The sequence below is a fragment of the Chiloscyllium plagiosum genome, unplaced genomic scaffold (assembly GCF_037043375.1).
Source record: "Chiloscyllium plagiosum isolate Xiang-an unplaced genomic scaffold, Cpla_swu_hap1 HiC_scaffold_45, whole genome shotgun sequence".
NCBI lineage: Eukaryota > Metazoa > Chordata > Chondrichthyes > Orectolobiformes > Hemiscylliidae > Chiloscyllium > Chiloscyllium plagiosum.
Window position 1 is genome coordinate 51,690,183 of NW_028270183.1, and position 16,426 is coordinate 51,706,608.

General features: G+C 44.9%; 2 non-coding genes across 2 annotated transcripts; both read left to right on the forward strand.

Annotated features, from left to right (window-relative positions):
* The first annotated feature begins 2,156 nt into the window (after nucleotides 1-2,156).
* On the forward strand, nucleotides 2,157-2,228 carry trnah-gug (transfer RNA histidin (anticodon GUG)). Its single transcript has one exon. It is a non-coding gene; the product is annotated as a tRNA-His (tRNA).
* A 1,426-nt stretch (nucleotides 2,229-3,654) lies between these two features.
* trnah-gug (transfer RNA histidin (anticodon GUG)) lies at nucleotides 3,655-3,726 on the forward strand. Its single transcript has one exon. It is a non-coding gene; the product is annotated as a tRNA-His (tRNA).
* The last annotated feature ends 12,700 nt before the right edge of the window (nucleotides 3,727-16,426 follow it).

Here is a 16,426-nt window from a genome sequence, read left to right on the forward strand (position 1 = left end):
TCGTGTCGTTTCGTGGCTAGTTGATGTTCATGGATGCGGATCGTTCGCTGTCTTCCTGGTTGTCCTATATAGTGTTTTGTGCAGTCCTTACATGGGATTTTGTACACTATATTTGTTTTGCTCATGCTGGGTATCGGGTCCTTCGTTCTGGTGAGTTGTTGTCTGAGTGTGGCTGTTGGTTTGTGTGCTGTTATAAGTCCTAGTGGTCGCAGTAGTCTGGCTGTCAGTTCTGAAATGCACCTGATGTATGGTAGTGTGGCTAGTCCCTTGGGTTGCGGCATGTCCTCGTTCCGTTGTCTTTCCCTTAGGCATCTGTTGATGAAATTGCGCGGGTATCCGTTTCTGGAGAATACATTGTGCAGGTGTTCCTCTTCCGCTTTTTGCAGTTCTGGTGTGCTGCAGTGTGCCGGACTGACAACCGGAAGCGGCAGGGACAGGCCACTATAAATGCCAGAGGAAACACCACAGAAGCGCTTCACAGGAGGCTCCCAAGCACTGAGGATATCACCGAGACAGGGAACGAAACGTTTGCAACAAAAAGTTCCAGCTCGGTGAACAGAACCACAACAACGAGCACCCGAGCTACAAATCTTCTCCCAAATTCTGTCAGGTCGCCGTTCAAACCCCTAACCTAGAGTGAAAACAGTCTCAACTTCGGGACAGTGAGAACTGCAGATGAGAGATCAGAGTCCAGAGTGTTGTGCTGGGATGCATCATTTGAGGAGCGGGAGAATCGACATTTCGGGGAAGAGCCTGATGGAGAACACTTGCGCAAAAAAAATTTATTCTCCTGCTCCTGGGATGTTGCCTTATCTGTTATGGTTTTCCAGTACCCCGATCTTGAATCTGAAAATAGTCTCAGCCTATCCAGCCTTTCATTATAACACAAACCTTCCACACACGGCGTGCATACTTTTCTGAACCTGCTCCAGCTGAATAATATCATTCCTACAACTGGGCGACCAGAACTGGACATAATATTCCAGAAGAGGCCTCATCAATGTCCTACAAAGCTTCAACATAACGTCCCAACTCCTATACACAAAGGACTGAACAATGAAGGGAAGTATGTTAAATGCCTTTGAACCACCTTGTCTGTAGGTGACGCAAACTACAAGGAATTATGCACCTGCACCCCTAGCTTCCATGTTCTCTAACACTACGCAACTTGTTGTTGTACCAAAATGCAATACCTTCCATTTATCCAGATTGAACTCCATGTTACATTTTTCAGTCCAACGACTCATTGGATTAAGTTCCTTTTGAAACTTCGATAATCTTCCTCACTGTCTCCAATTCTGGCGTCGCCTGCAAACCGACAAAGCATGCCTGCAGTGAGTTCCACTGTTTTCTCATATAGATCAATGATTCATATTTACTTGTAGTGGCCGTGATTTAGCAGTGTGCAAATCATACAACAGTAATTAACAATGAGGAAGAAAGCCGCAGACTGCAGGGAGATATTAAACAATTGGAAATGAAAATGGTGAAAACAATTCTTTCCAGGCCAGTTGGTGATAGTGAAGTAAAATCAAACTTCAAACCAGCCGCCCTCGCTCCAGTTGTGGCACTCAGCTGTCTCAGCATGCTGCACTGTAGATTGCGATAAACGGGAAAAAAAATTCCCTTCTGCCCCGCCTTTGACCAGGAGCTCTCCCAACCTCGGATTTGCTTGCGTTTCGAAACCGTCATAGAAATGCCGTGCATTCACCGGTTGTGTCACTGGAGCCCGAGAGTATCTGTGCGACCTCATTCCTATCCCGACTTCCAGTTGGATCTTCACGACTGCGCCACGCAATTCCTCTGTTTCTGGGGCTGGGAATTGGGACTATGTGGCAGCAGTGGTTACTGCCTTGTGTGGGGAAAGTAGCCGATGTTAAACTGTATTACTATTGAACCAGACATTTTAACAACACCTGCACTGTCCCCGGAGTTTTTGATGTTTTCGAGAAATCTATTTATCTCAGCCTACAGCATATAAATAATGGAATCACCACAGCCACTGGGGGAACCGATATTAAACGGTCAGCCCATTCTGAGTTCCCACATTTCTGCCACTGTTGGCTCATCACTGATATTGTGCATTTGGTGCGCTGCCTAACATTTCCTATGAAACTGTACTTATTGCAAGCAGCGCACGTGCGCGTCTGTGGGACGCCGTGATCGTATAGTGGTTAGTACTCTGCGTTGTGGCCGCAGCAACCTCGGTTCGAATCCGAGTCACGGCAGTAATCGCTCTATCTGCCCCAGTTTTTGTGAAACACAAAGGAATCAGTTGTTTGAACATGGTAATTTTCTCCAAGGTGATGATCTTTTCCCTTCAAATTCTGCTTGCTCACATCTCTGTGTTTCATATGTCAGAATTCAAATCCACCCGTTCTCAGAAATTTCTCTCCATCCTTCGATCACTAACTGAACGTTCCGTCCCACACCCCCATTTCATTAATTTAGCGATGCCGGTATTGGACTATGGTGTACAAAGTTAAAAATCACACAACACTGCCTTGGATGTTAAGTATGTTAAGTATGGAAGTATGTTAAATGCCTTTGAACCATCTTGTCTGTAGGTGATGCAAACTACAAGGAATTATGCACCTGCACCCCTAGCTTCTGTGTTTTCCAACACTACGCAAAGCCCTACTCTTGTTGTTGTACCAAAATGTAATACCTTCCATTTATCCAGATTGAACTCCATGTTACATTTTTCAGTCCAACGACTCATTGGATTAAGATCCTTTTGAAACTTAGATAATCTTCCTCACTGTCTACAATTCTGGCGTCGCCTGCAAACCGACAAAACATGCCTGCAGCGAGTTCCACTGTTTTCTCATACAGATCAATGATTCATATTCACTTGTAGTGGCCGTGATTTAGCAGTGTGCAAATCATACAATAGTTAGTCATGCAATTAACCATGAGGAAGAAAGCCGCAGACTGCAGGGAGATATTAAACAATTGGAAAGAAAGATAGTGAAAGCAATTCATTCCAGGTAAGTTGGTGACAGTGAAGCAAGTTCAAACTTCAAACCAGCCGCCCTCGCTCCAGTTGTGGCATTCAGCTGTCTCAGCAAGATGCACTGTAGATTGCTGTTATTAGAAACGGGAACACATTTTCCCTTCTGCCCCGCCTTTGCTCATGAGCACTCCCAACCTCGGAATTGCTTGCGCCTCTAAACTGTCATAGAAATGCTGTGCATTCACCGGTTCTGTCACTGGAGTCGTCGAGTATCTGTGCGACCTCATTCCCATCCCGACTTCCAGTTGGATCTTCGCGACTGCGCTACTCAGTTCCTCTGTTTCTGGGGCTGGGAATTGGGACTATGTGGCAGCAATGGTTACTGCCTTGTGTGGGGAAACTGGTGAAGTAGCCGATGTTAAACTGCATTACTATTGAAGCACACATTTCAGCCACACCTGCACTGTCCCCGGAGTTTTTGATATTTTGGAGAAATCTAATTATCTCAGCCTTCAGCATATTAATGATGGAATCACCACAGCCTCTGGGGGAACCGATATTAAACGGTCAGCCCATTCTGTGTTCCCACAGATCTGCCACTGTTCGCGAAGCACTGATATTGTGCATTTGGTACGCCACCTAACATTTCCTATAATACTGTACTTATTGCACGCAGGCAGTATGCGCGTCTGTGGGACGCCGTGATCGTATAGTGGTTAGTACTCTGCGTTGTGGCCGCAGCAACCTCGGTTCGAATCCGAGTCACGGCAGTAATCGCTCTATCTGCCCCAGTTTTTGTGAAACACGAAGGAATCAGTTGTTTTAACATGGTAATTTTCTCCAAGGTGATGATCTTTTCCCTTCAAATTCTGCTTGCTCACATCTCTGTGTTTTATATGTCCGAATTCAAATCCACCCGTTCTCAGAGATTTCTCTCCCTCCTTCGATCACTAACCGAACTTTCCGTCCCACACCCCCGTTTCATTAATTTAGAGATGCCGGTGTTGCACTATGGTTTATAAAGTTAAAAATCACACAACACCAGGTTACAGTCTAACAGGTTTAACTGAGCACTAGGTTTCGGAGCGCTGCTCTTTCATCACGTGGTTGTGGAGTCATTTCCTATTTCATTAAGGCACTGCAGAATCTAACACTGACTCTCACATTGATACTGTTCACTCTGTGCTGCTGTGGTCAATGTGGCTGGGTGAACGTGTCCCAACCCCACCATCGGGACCTGCAGACCAGTTGATCCATTTGGTTACCGCTGTTGTGAGGCCACTCCTCATGTAGCAGCTTTTACTGATATGGACTTGCGATTATTGGGGGTCAAGCTCAGGAAAATGACACATTACGATATCGAGGAAAAGCGAAGTCATTGAGAAAAATTAGTTTCACGGGTTTTCTGCAATGGCTGAGCTCTATTACCACTGGACTGTTAACTCAGACACCATGCAAATGGAGTAGGGACCCGGGTTTGACTCCAACCATGCCAGGTGTTAGAATTGAGATTCAATAAATATCTGGAATTACGAATCGAATAACACCTATAAATCCATGGTCAATTGTTGAAAAAACAAAGCCATCGGGTTTACTGACGTCCTTTGAGGAAGGAAATGCTATTCTTACCTGTTCTGGCCTCCAGGTGACTCCAGACCCACTGCAATACGGTTGAGTCTCAACTGCCCGCTGTGCAATTAGGGATCACAATCAATACTGCCGAGCCAGCGACGTCCTCATACTGTAACAGAATAGGGAAAAAAAAAGTTAATTCGGCTCTAGCTAGATTACTGTGTGCAGTTCTACAATTCACAGTATAGCAATGATGTGATCGCAATGGAAACATTGCAGGACAGATTTAATGGGATATTGTCTGGGCTGAAGAGTTTCAGTTATGAGGAGAGATTGGACAGACTGGAGTAGTTTGTCACCGAGCAGAGGAGATTGGAGAAGACACGACTGAAATGTACAAAATAATGAGGGATATGGATAGGGTAGACGAAAGAAGCGTTTGTTATTGATGAAGGGATCGAACACTGGGGCCAAGAGATTTCGGGAAAAGGCAAAAAGTTTTGAGTAGATGTGCGGAAAGGATCAGAGAGGAAAAAAAAATTGAGATGTTAATTTGCGATGCCAAAACATATAAGACTATGGGATAAACAATGGAAAACTTGATTCAGGTCGTTAAGCAGTTGCGTTGGACAAGTGCAGCCACAGCAGGCTGAAGGACCTCCTTCGATGTTGTCCTCCATAGTATCGTGGTTAGTGCCCCTCATGCTTGGCCTTCCATTCTCGATTGGATATGTCACAGGAAAGACAGTGCTGTCTGAATCAGCTGGGGAAGGACTGCAGCTCCTGGGGAGAGAGAGTGTCAGTGAAAGTGCAAACACGTAACTTCAGCAAACTGCACATTGTGTTTGTGTTGCAATGAACACCATTATATAGAACTGTTCCTGACTAATGTGTTGATTTACAGCAGGAATCTGAGGCAGAAAACAGAGTAAACCCATTCAGATCTGAGTGCAGAAACATTTCGAGCAGAACGAATGAGGTTGTACAGCGCAGAACCACGTTTGAGTGCATTGAATTCCGGTTGATGGGCGCAGCTTGCTTTCACTCGGCTGAGTTACCAGTGTGCAAATGATACAGATAGTGTTCAATGTGATGGTACATTTGCTCAGTGGTTCGAACTGCTGTTAAGTCTGTAGCTTAGGTAGATTGGTCATGTTAAATTGCGCTGATGTGTCCAGAGAGTGAATTCAGTAAGTTAAGTGAGTTAGCCATGTGTCACACAGCGATAAGGTCATCAGTCACACGATGTCAGGTTTTATTCCAGCAGGTTTATTTGAAATCACAAGCCAGGGGCCTGCGGGGATCGAGACGGGAGCTAGATCTGGTTGAGATGCTGTTCAGAGTGTCCCTACAGACTCGATTGGCTGAACTGTACTTTCTGCCTTGTAGGGAATCTGTGATTCTATCAGAGAGGACACTGCCAGCGTTTACTGGGGTGCTAAGACATTAGAGACGATGCTGACGGCGTTTAGTGGGGATGGAATTTTATTTATTTGTGTTGAAAAATTTGACACTGAACCAAGGAAAACCGAATGGAAGTTTTCCTGAGTATTTTAGGTTTGGAGAGAGTAAATAGGTGGTAAATTCGCTCTTTAAAGTTCGTATATTTCTGAACGTCAGGCTTTCAAAACCATCGATGTAGGACAAAGAAATGATGGGAGCAGAATTTCTGTCACTCAGAGAATCCGTTTCCAAAATATTTGGAAAGGCACATTGAGAGACGCACAAGTAGTGAGTTTCACCAGGAGAGAGACACCCTGTGGCCAGGTAAAAGTGTAAAAGTGGGGTCTGGGGGGTAGAAGGTGCGAGGAAACAATGTCTAATTTGGACGACTTCAGATGCAAAGAAATATCGGAAACGTATGCAGCTGAGTAAGATTCAGCAAAAAAAACCTCAGAGTTTTGAAAGAATTCTATTAATATTCCACATGAAGCATTATAAATGGAACTGACCAGATTTTGTATATTGTCAAGGAAAGCTATTCCATAATGTACAGGAAGTGACCAGTCTCTTGGAGATCGATTTCTTGCTTTCATCCCATGGCTTAAATGTGGGAGGACAGTCGCCATGATGTTGGGTTCACTTGACAACGACGGAAATCTGCCAAAGTAACTGAGCATCAAAACTGGCATCTTGCTTTGTAGTTTAACCTTCTGTTTCTCTCATCAGTATTTTCTTTAAGCTGAAATAAATTAGGAGCAAAATTGAATGCAACACTTAACGTTCCAATCACATAAATCAAATTCACTTCCGATCATTGCAATGAACAGAGTGAAGTTGCAGCAAAATTAATAAAATTAAACAAACAAAACTGCATTTCCGGGAATTTTACCCAGTTCAGGTTCAGCCATATGGGAAAGATCATCGCGCTAAAACATCACCTTCACTTCTCTCTCCATATATAAGTCTTCACGTGAGAGAGAAACTGTCTGAAGAAATTATGTGTCAAGACTAAATGTGCGTGTGAATGTGACGGGAATTTCATGTTTGCTGGTTCATTCTGAGACAGTTCCGACTCGGAATAAATCAATGACAGGTATTCCTTCCAAGGACAAGGTCAATTCCTTGGATTTTGCTGGTAATATTATTCCACTGAAAGCAGAAAAATAAAGGTTCGATTCGATTCAGCTCAGGGAATGTCTTATCCCCTAGGTGCACCACATGTAATCTTGATGTGGTCACATGTGAGACCCTTTGCCATGGGTTTCGCGGCCCAGAGGTTAAGGCTCTGTCACTGTGCACGTGTGGATTTGAATCCTACGCTGGCTGTTGCTTCTATCAAACGCAGTGTGGTTTCCCTTTGTGCCTTGCATCTTGAGGATACACTGGATGGAGATTCTTGCCCATGCCCTTCGTTGTACCAGAGATTAGTGATAAATCGATATCATATCAAAGTAGAAATACACCAATTTGTTTTTGTTGTAAGTTAAATTGGGATAATGAAAAGGAGTGCAACGTTACTTTCCTACTTTCATTCCATCTTGACGTTCTATGAATTTATATCGAATGAAAGCAAAACAAATAAGGAGAGATCGGGTGCAATAGTTTATCCAGTGGGATTGTGAATTTTAATGCAACACTCCACACAAAGTTCTGATCAGTATTTCAAACAGTCAATTGGAATTGGAACTGCAGAAAACTTCTATGAAACGAACCTTTCATTCTTTCACAAACTACTGCTGTGTGGATCATACCGCAATCTATCATCCAGCGTGATCACCAAATTGCCAACAACATTTGATCCACGAATTTTCTTTAGCAATCACACCTTCTGCACATATCCGTCTGTGGTCTGACCAGTGCCATTTGTTGTCTCCAGGCCACAGCACATTCCTTGTTCATCAGTTTATGAGCCGAGTTCCTGATCTGTCTGCTCAGTTTGATAAACTTTACTATCACATCATCCCATCCCCTCAGAATTCTAAACTTATCAATAAAATATTGAGTTAGACCAAATGATATAGCATTGGAAGTCGGATATTCAGCCCATCGAGCTCATGGCTGATCTGATAATCTTCAACTCCATTCTCATACCTTACCTCGAACGAGTTTCATCGTCTTTCTGGTTAAATATCAGTCTGGCACAGTTTGAAAATACACAACTCAGCCTCAACAACAGTTTTAGTAAAGTGTTCCACCGATTCACTGGTCCCTGAGCAAAGAAATGACTCCTCATTTCTGAATTAAATAGGTAATATCTAATTCTGAGTTCATGTACTCTGGTGCTCTCCTCATACCAGAGGGTAAACCACATGCCTGTACCTACCCTGTCAAGATCCTATGAATAATGAACGTTTATAAATGTTTTTATGTGATTATACAGTTCCCCTCCGCATCTTTTGTTCTAACGGGAAGGTTAGAACTGGCGGAAGATGAGGGAGTGGGGATGAGGAAACTGATGAAGTCCACATTGATATCATGGGGTTGAATGGTCCCGAGAAAGACGATGAGGCGTTCTTCCTCCAGGCATTGGATGGTGAGGGAGTGGTGATTAAGGTGGCTCAGGGCCTACATGTCCGTGGGAGAGGGAGTCGAAATGTTTGGCCATGCGTCAGTGGAGTTGAAGCTTGCAGTTGTCCTGAGATGTTCTCTGAAGTGCTCTGTCAGAAGACATCCCCAATTTAGAGGCGACCGCATCTGGAGCAGCAGATACAACAAATAACACATGTGGGAGAGCGGGTGAACCTTTGATGGATGTGGAAGGCTCCATTGGAGCCTTGGATAGAGGTGAGGGGGGAGATGTTCGTGCAGGATTTGCAATTCCTGTGGTGGCAGAGGAAGGTGCAGGGAGCGAATGGTGGGTCATTTGAGGGCGTGGACATGACTAAGTAGTCGCGGAGGGAAAGGTGTTTGTGGAAATCGGATAGGTTTGGGGAAGGAAATATATCCCTGGTGCTGGGGTCAATTTAGAGGTGGCTAAAATGTCGGCAGATGATGTGATTTATGCGGAGGTTGGTGCAATGAAAGGTGTGGACTCTGCTCTGTCCTTGTTCCGTCCATGTTGTGTTTGGAGATGTGGGGTTCATGGATGGAGTGCGGGATATGGATGAGATGCATTACAGAGCATCTTCAAACACATGGGAGGGGAATTTCCGATCTTAAATGAAGAAGGCCTTCTGGTGTGTTCTGTGGTGGAACTGGTCCTCTGGGAGCAGATGCAGAGGAGGCAGAGGAGTTAGGAACACAGGAAAGCATTTGTGCAGGAGGTGGGGTGGGAGGAGATGGAATCCACATATCTGTGGTTGTCAGTGGGTTTGTTAAAAATATCAGTAACACAGACCTCCAGGGATATTTTTTTCCCTCCCACCCCTATCCACTTTCCGCAAAGACCGGTCTCTCCACGACTACCTCGTCAAGTCCCCGCCCTCCAATGATCCACCCTCCCCTCCTGGCACCTTCTCTGCCACTACAGGAATTGAAAAACCTGCGTCCACACACACTCCACCTCTGCCCAATGCCCCAAAGAAGCCTTTCACATCCATCAACGTTTCACCTGCACTTCCACACACGTCATTTATTGCATCCGTTGCTCCCGATGCAGTCTCCTCTACAGTGGGGCCACCGGCCGTCTTCTCACAGAGCGCTTCAGAGACCATCTCCAGGAGACTGGCAACAATCAATCCCAACGCCCCGTGACCGAACACTTCAACTCCTCCCCGCCACTTTCCGGAGGACATGCAGGTTTTCAGACTCCTCCACAGCCACTTCCTCACCACCCAACGCCTGGAGGAAGAACGTCTCATCTTCTGCCTCATGACACTTCAACCCCATGGCATCAATGTGGATTTCACCAGTTTCCTTATTCCCCACCCCGCCACACACCTTACACTCGCTCCAACCTTCCAGCTTGGCACTGTACTACTGACCTGCCCCACCTGTCTATCTTCCTTCATACCGATCCGCTCCACCCTCTTCTCCGAACGAACACTCTTATCCCCACCTCCATCCTCCTATTGCACTCTCAGCTAAATTCTCCCAAGCCCCACCCCTCCCATTTACTTCTCCAACCTCGAGACTCCCAGCCTTATTCCTGATGAAAGCCTTTTGCCAAAACGTCTTTATTTCTGCTACATGTATGCTGCATGACCTGCTGTGCTTCTTCAGCACCACTCTAATCTTGACTCTGATCTCCAGCATCGACAGTACGCACGTCCATCCAACTGATTTCCCCTGTCCATTGATCTTCAGTCATCATGAATGTCCACGCCAAGATCTCTTTGTCTGTCTGCACAACACAGAATACTCACTGCTATTATTTCTTCTCCCTATTTTCGTTAACACTGCTTGGTCTGGATTCAATTCCATTCGCCATTTTCCTTTCCACCAGATTGATACTTCCTTGCAATCTCTGACATTCGTCGTCACAGTCAACTGCACGACCAATTGTTGCATCATCAGCAAACTTCTGAATCTTGGCTCCTGCAACTATGTCTACATCACGGATCTACATCAGAAAACAATGGAACTCCACTTGAAACACGCATCCAAACAGGGTTCATTGCTGGTTGGGATGAACAACTGCAATAACAGCAGTTTCGATCTCCTGCTCTCATTTGTAAATTCACTGTTGACTCTGTCAATTGGTCTCCTGCGGGATCAGTTCTCACATATGGAAGTTGTGAATGACCTGTGCGCATTGTGACTGAGCAAGTGAGTTTACACCTAAGGAGGTAATTGAATCCCTTCCTGCAGTCACCCCATGGCCCTAACTTCTTGGCACTGTGGATATCCTTGTGTCTATTTAATTTGATAATCAGTTGAATCCGATTCCACACAGACACGATTCCCATTTTCCCTGTTGTCCATGTATTTTTATTCTTCCTTATTCTCCCACGGAATGTTGTTATACTTGGTCTGAAGAGCATTTGTTGTTCATTCTTAATTCACCTTGAACTGAGTCAGAGGGCATTCATGGGTGGACTACATTTTTGTGGGTTTGGAGTCACATGTTGACAGGACTCGTTATGGTTGGTAGATTTCCCTTTCGAAGGAACATGAATAAATGAGTTTTCAACAATATAAAGTTATTGTCTCTGTTGCTGAGATTGGGTGTATTTTCCAGATTTTACTCATCGAATTTAAGTAGCAGCAGCTGCAGCATTCCAGTCTCCAAAGATTACTAGCCCAATACATCGACGCTGCACTAACAACTCCCTGCTGCATTTCTCCATTCAAAGAATGACATTGTCAAATCAGGTTATTCCAAATGGAAAGAGAATAGGACGTGCTTCTGTGTTGGAATGGAAGCAATGTACGCTGGATTGGAATGTTTACTGGAGCAGAGAATGGTGTGGAGACGATGTGAGCAAAAGCAGTTCTTCCTGTAAAAGTAACAAAATACCCCTTGTTGAGGAAAATCTCTTAGAATGCTTTCAATACATCGACCTCTCTCTTAAGGCTCCAGCACGCTTTCTCTGAGCCAACCCTCAGTGCGGGTTAATGCTGCTGCTGAATTTTAACAATATAATAAATTGAGACTAATATGCCCTTCCACCTCACCTTTGACCAGAAGCAATCCCAGCCTCAGCATTTCACGCGGTTGGATAAATAGACAAAGTATTTTCCCTGTTTTGGGGAGTCCATAACGAGAGGGCATAGATTTAGGTTGAGAATGGAAACATATAAAAGAAACCTAAAGGTTTTCTTTTTCACACAGAGAGTGATGCGTGGATGGAATGAGCGGCCAGAGGAAGTGGTGGAGGCTGGTACAATTGCAACATTTCAAAGGCATTTGGATGGGTATGTTAATAAGAAGGGTTTGGAGAGATATCGGTCGGGTGCTGGCAGGTGGGACAAGATTGGGTTGGGATATCTGATCAGCATGGACGGGTTGGACCAAAGAGTCTGTTTCCATGCTGTACATCTCTATAACTCTATGACTCTATGATTGCACCTTTACCAGTCATGTCACTGGTGCCATAGAATAGCTTCACGCGCTCATTTCCACCCCCACTTCCGGTTTGGTATTCGTGGCTCCTCCACGAAGTTTGTCTGATACCGGTTCTCAGAACTGGGGTTATGTGACTGACTACAGCAATGGGTACCTCCTTGTGTGGGGAAGTTGGTGAAAAAACTGTTATTAACGCATTGTTATTAACACACTGTTATTTAAACATACATTACACTAATATCCCGCACTACCCCCTGAACCTTGTCGTTTCTAGAAATCTATCAAACTCAGTCATCAACATGCTGTCCTCGATGGAGCCACCACAGCGTCTGGGGATATCGAATTTAAATATTCAGCTAATTCTGAATTCCCACATGTCTGCTATCGCTCGCCTAATATTCCTGTTCTGCATCTGCTACTCTTCCTAACATATTCTCTGTCACTGTCATTATCACTTTTTTAAAAGCATGTCTCCTCATGACTCAGTGATTGTTTAATTGTTAAAAGATTCTGCATTGTGGCCGCAGTAAGCTCGTTAGAATCCGAGTCACTGCATTTTCCTCCTTGTGACTCATGCTGAAGAAACACGGAAAGGAATTAGTTGATTTTACATGAAACCATTCTCAGATATTATGATTTTCCCCCATCAAACCCACTCTCTCACACACATCTCTGCGATTCATATTTAAGGATTCAGACTCACCCATTCTCAGACACTTCTCTCCCTCCCGCAATCACTTACCACCTTTCAGTTCCCCCTCCCATTTCCCTTACAATCACTTTCACATTGATCCCGTTCAGCCGGTGTTGCTGCGCTCACTGTTGCTGGGTGACCATGCGTAAGTCTCACCATCGGGACCTTCAAACCAGTTGATCCATTTCGATACCTGTGAGCTCAATCCACATGGCGCAGCTTTTAGTGACATGGACCAGCGATTATTGAAACATCAGGCTCAGGAAAAGGGCACAGGGCAACATTGAGGAAAATAAACTTTATTCAAAAAGCACCAGTTTCTGTGGACTTCCACATCATTTATTTCACTTGTTCATTCGGCTCTAGCGAGACAATTGTGTGTAGTTATGCAATTCACATTATAGCAGGGATGCGACAGCACTAGAAACAATGCAGGGGAGATTTGCCAGGATATTGTACGGGCTGAAGAAGAGGGATTGGACAAACTGGAGACGCACAAGGTTATGGGTCAAGTGATTTTAAAAAGGAGTTAAGCAATTCTTATTGGGCAATACAGATATTCTGTTCCAAGTACGGGTTATTAATAACTGCCCTTCCATTCTCGAAGGGAAATGTCACAGGAAGAACTGTGCTATCTGAATCAACGTGGGTGAGTACTACTGCTCCCGGGGAGTCAGACTGACAGTGCAAAACGTGACTTCTGAAAGCTGTACCTGCTGTCGGCATTGGAATGAAAATCATTTGGCAGTTTTGCTCCATTGTGAGGTATTTTCTTATAACAGGAAGCTCAGGATGATATGCATTCTACTGCCCTTTCTTCACTAACCCATACAGCTGAATACCGGCACTATGCAGGACAATTTCTCTCTGTACACCCTCGTCCAATCCTCCTTGACCCTCCAGCACTTTCCCATATGACACCATTCCACGAAATCCCAGGAGGTGTAATGCTGCTCGATTACGATGTCTCTCCTCACTGTGTAAGGTACCAGTGATTTATCTGCCCATCACTCAATTTAGCAAACTGCATTTCCGGCTCACAATGTGATATCATCTAGACTGGGGAGAGAAAAACAGTGCGGGTGACAAACGTGAGTACAATATACGTTCTATCTGCAGCAAGAAAAGGTACTGAGCTTCAAGGTCCCTGTCACTGCAACATCCCATTGTGTTCCCATGCCTCTATTTCAGTTTGGTCTGCTGCAGACCTCCTGCATGGCAAAGCGCAAGTTGGAAGAGCGGCATGTCATTTCCTACTGAGAGACAATGCAATCTTCATATCCAACATCAAGTTCAATCATTTTAGACCCTGTGCACCTTCTTTCACCTTACTGCCCCAGCTACACATATCATTCGTTCCAAAGGCGGATCGTTTGGCTCGAAAATCTCTCCCCAGATCCACTAGACGTGCTGGTTTTGTTCAGATATTTCTGCTTTTCTTTGGATAATTTTGTTCTGTTCTGATCGCCAGCCACAGGAAACGTGTGTTTGTACGGGAGGGTGGTCAGAGGAGATTTACCAAGGTGGTGCACGAGCTCGACTATTCCCCCTGCGAAGATAAGCGAAAGTGAGGGCTGCAGGTGCTGGAGCTCAGAGTCCAGACTGTCGCGTTGGAAAAGCACAGCACGTCAAACAGCATCTGAAGAGAAGAGAATCGCTGCTTCGGGCACAAGCCACCACCATTCCATTACCAGCCGATGCCTGGAGGAAGAACGTCTCATATTCCACCTTAGGACCTTGCAACCACACGGGATAAATGTGTATTTCACCAGCTTCATCATTTCACCTCGTCCCCCCATTATTCCAGTCCAAAGCCCCCAACTAGGCACCGGTCTCTGGACCCGGCCATCAATTCCCCCCCGGAACTACCACCTTCTCCCTCACCTTCATTCACCTATCGCTTTCACCAACCTGACCAACAACCCCATTCCTCTCCCTCAACATCGACTCAAAATTCTCATTCCTGATGAAGGGCGTATGCCCGATACATCGATTCTCCTGCTCCTCTGATGCTGCCTGACCTGTTGTGCTTTTAAAGCACGACATTCTCGCCACTGCAAAGATAGATGCGCTCGACTGGAGCTCTTTATCTGAGAGCGAAGAAAGCTGAGAGGAATTGTTTAACGTGCACAGAAAGCGGATAGATATGTGATACATGAATAAACTTCTATGGGAAGGGTTAATAACCAGGGATATAGATGAAACGCTAGAGAGAGGATGTTCAGAGAAGATTTAGGAAGAACGTTTGCATCCTGAGAGTGTCGTTTGTCTGGAACTCACTATTTGAAGGTGTGGTGAAGCGAAGGGTCATTAAAATGTTTCAGGAGTACTGAGCCGAACACTTGAGGGGATAGACCATACACGGATAAGGACCAAGTACTGTAAACTGGGGCGAGAATAAAGAAATGCTTGATGAAAGACTTGAGCACCGTAACTTTGGGTGCAGTAAAATGGAGGCTAGGACAGCTCTGTGGCACATTGAAAGACGTGTTGGACTTCTACTGAATTGTTAAGATTGCGATTCAAAGTTTGTGGGTTTGAGTTACAACTGAATCGGAGTTTAGTTCAGATTTCTGCTGAATGAATACTGATTCACCATCAGTTTCTGTCGTCTGGAGGTCTTCTCCCTGCTACTGAACAGAGAAGATTCCTCACTTTCTGCGTGGTGAGTTTTAAGGGAATCATATCACTTGAAACATGATCACCCCAGAATCGACTTCTCATTCGCAAAACCCACTGCAGAATCCCACTGTCTATAAACACATCCCCTCCCACAGTTACAGAGTTTTTCAGCTTATTGTGTGCCTTTTTTTCCCTTTGGGCGATATATTGATGTGGATGTTCTGGGAAAAGACATTGATGTGTTTGGTCAGTCATGGTGACATCAAATGGTGGAGTAGCGCTGGCAAGCGAAATGCCACCCTCCTATTCCTTTCTGTCTGTGCTGTTTCTGACAGAGGGTTTTAAACAATAATATGATGAGGACCCTGTGAATCTACTCTACGGAATACCATGGACCTCCCCTTTATCCTACTGCTCTTACAGATGGAATACACAGCTCCTGTTGTAGCTTTAGATCAGACAGTGGAGGATTTTCCCAGGCGCTCTGTCAGACTACATGCCCCTTCACACAGGTTTCCAATTGGACACATGGAGCAACGGCAGTGTGGAATTTGGGGATTCAGGGACAGTTCTGGCCCCGGTAATAATCCTGAATTTGGGAAATTCAGTATCTCACTCTGGATTCTTAACACGTTACAATTTCAGTATTCAGGAAAACCGTGCAACATGTCCTTGGATGTAGCCATGCTGAAGATTGATGATGAGTGCAGTATCTTTCATGCTGTCAGTAGGACCTTGCAGAAGGAAGTTAATGAAGTGTGGTTGAATCGAATTCTGTGCTAAATTGAAGCAGACCGAATGAGAAGCCCTGTGACAGCAATAATATAACATTCTCTATAAACAACGCTGCGACCCACGGAAACCCAATTTTCAATCAAGTCTATTTTGCTCAACATTTTCCTGTGTCCCATTTCCTAAACCTGATGCTCGAATAGTCACAGGTCCATATCAGTTCCTCCTCCTCTGCCTTAGCTTTAATTTCAGAACCACAGCAAAAGTAGAACATGCGGGTCGAAGGTCCCAGAGGTACGAGTAGGGCACTTTATAGGCTTGCTGCCGGCGGCTCCAGTGGAGCAACTGATCCGCTCTTGGCACTGAACAGTGTGTTAAAATGCCGCAGTTGTAATTTCAATCCTAATCTAACGCTGGCTTTACTGACGTTAATCAGGAATTATTGGAGCATCAGACTGAA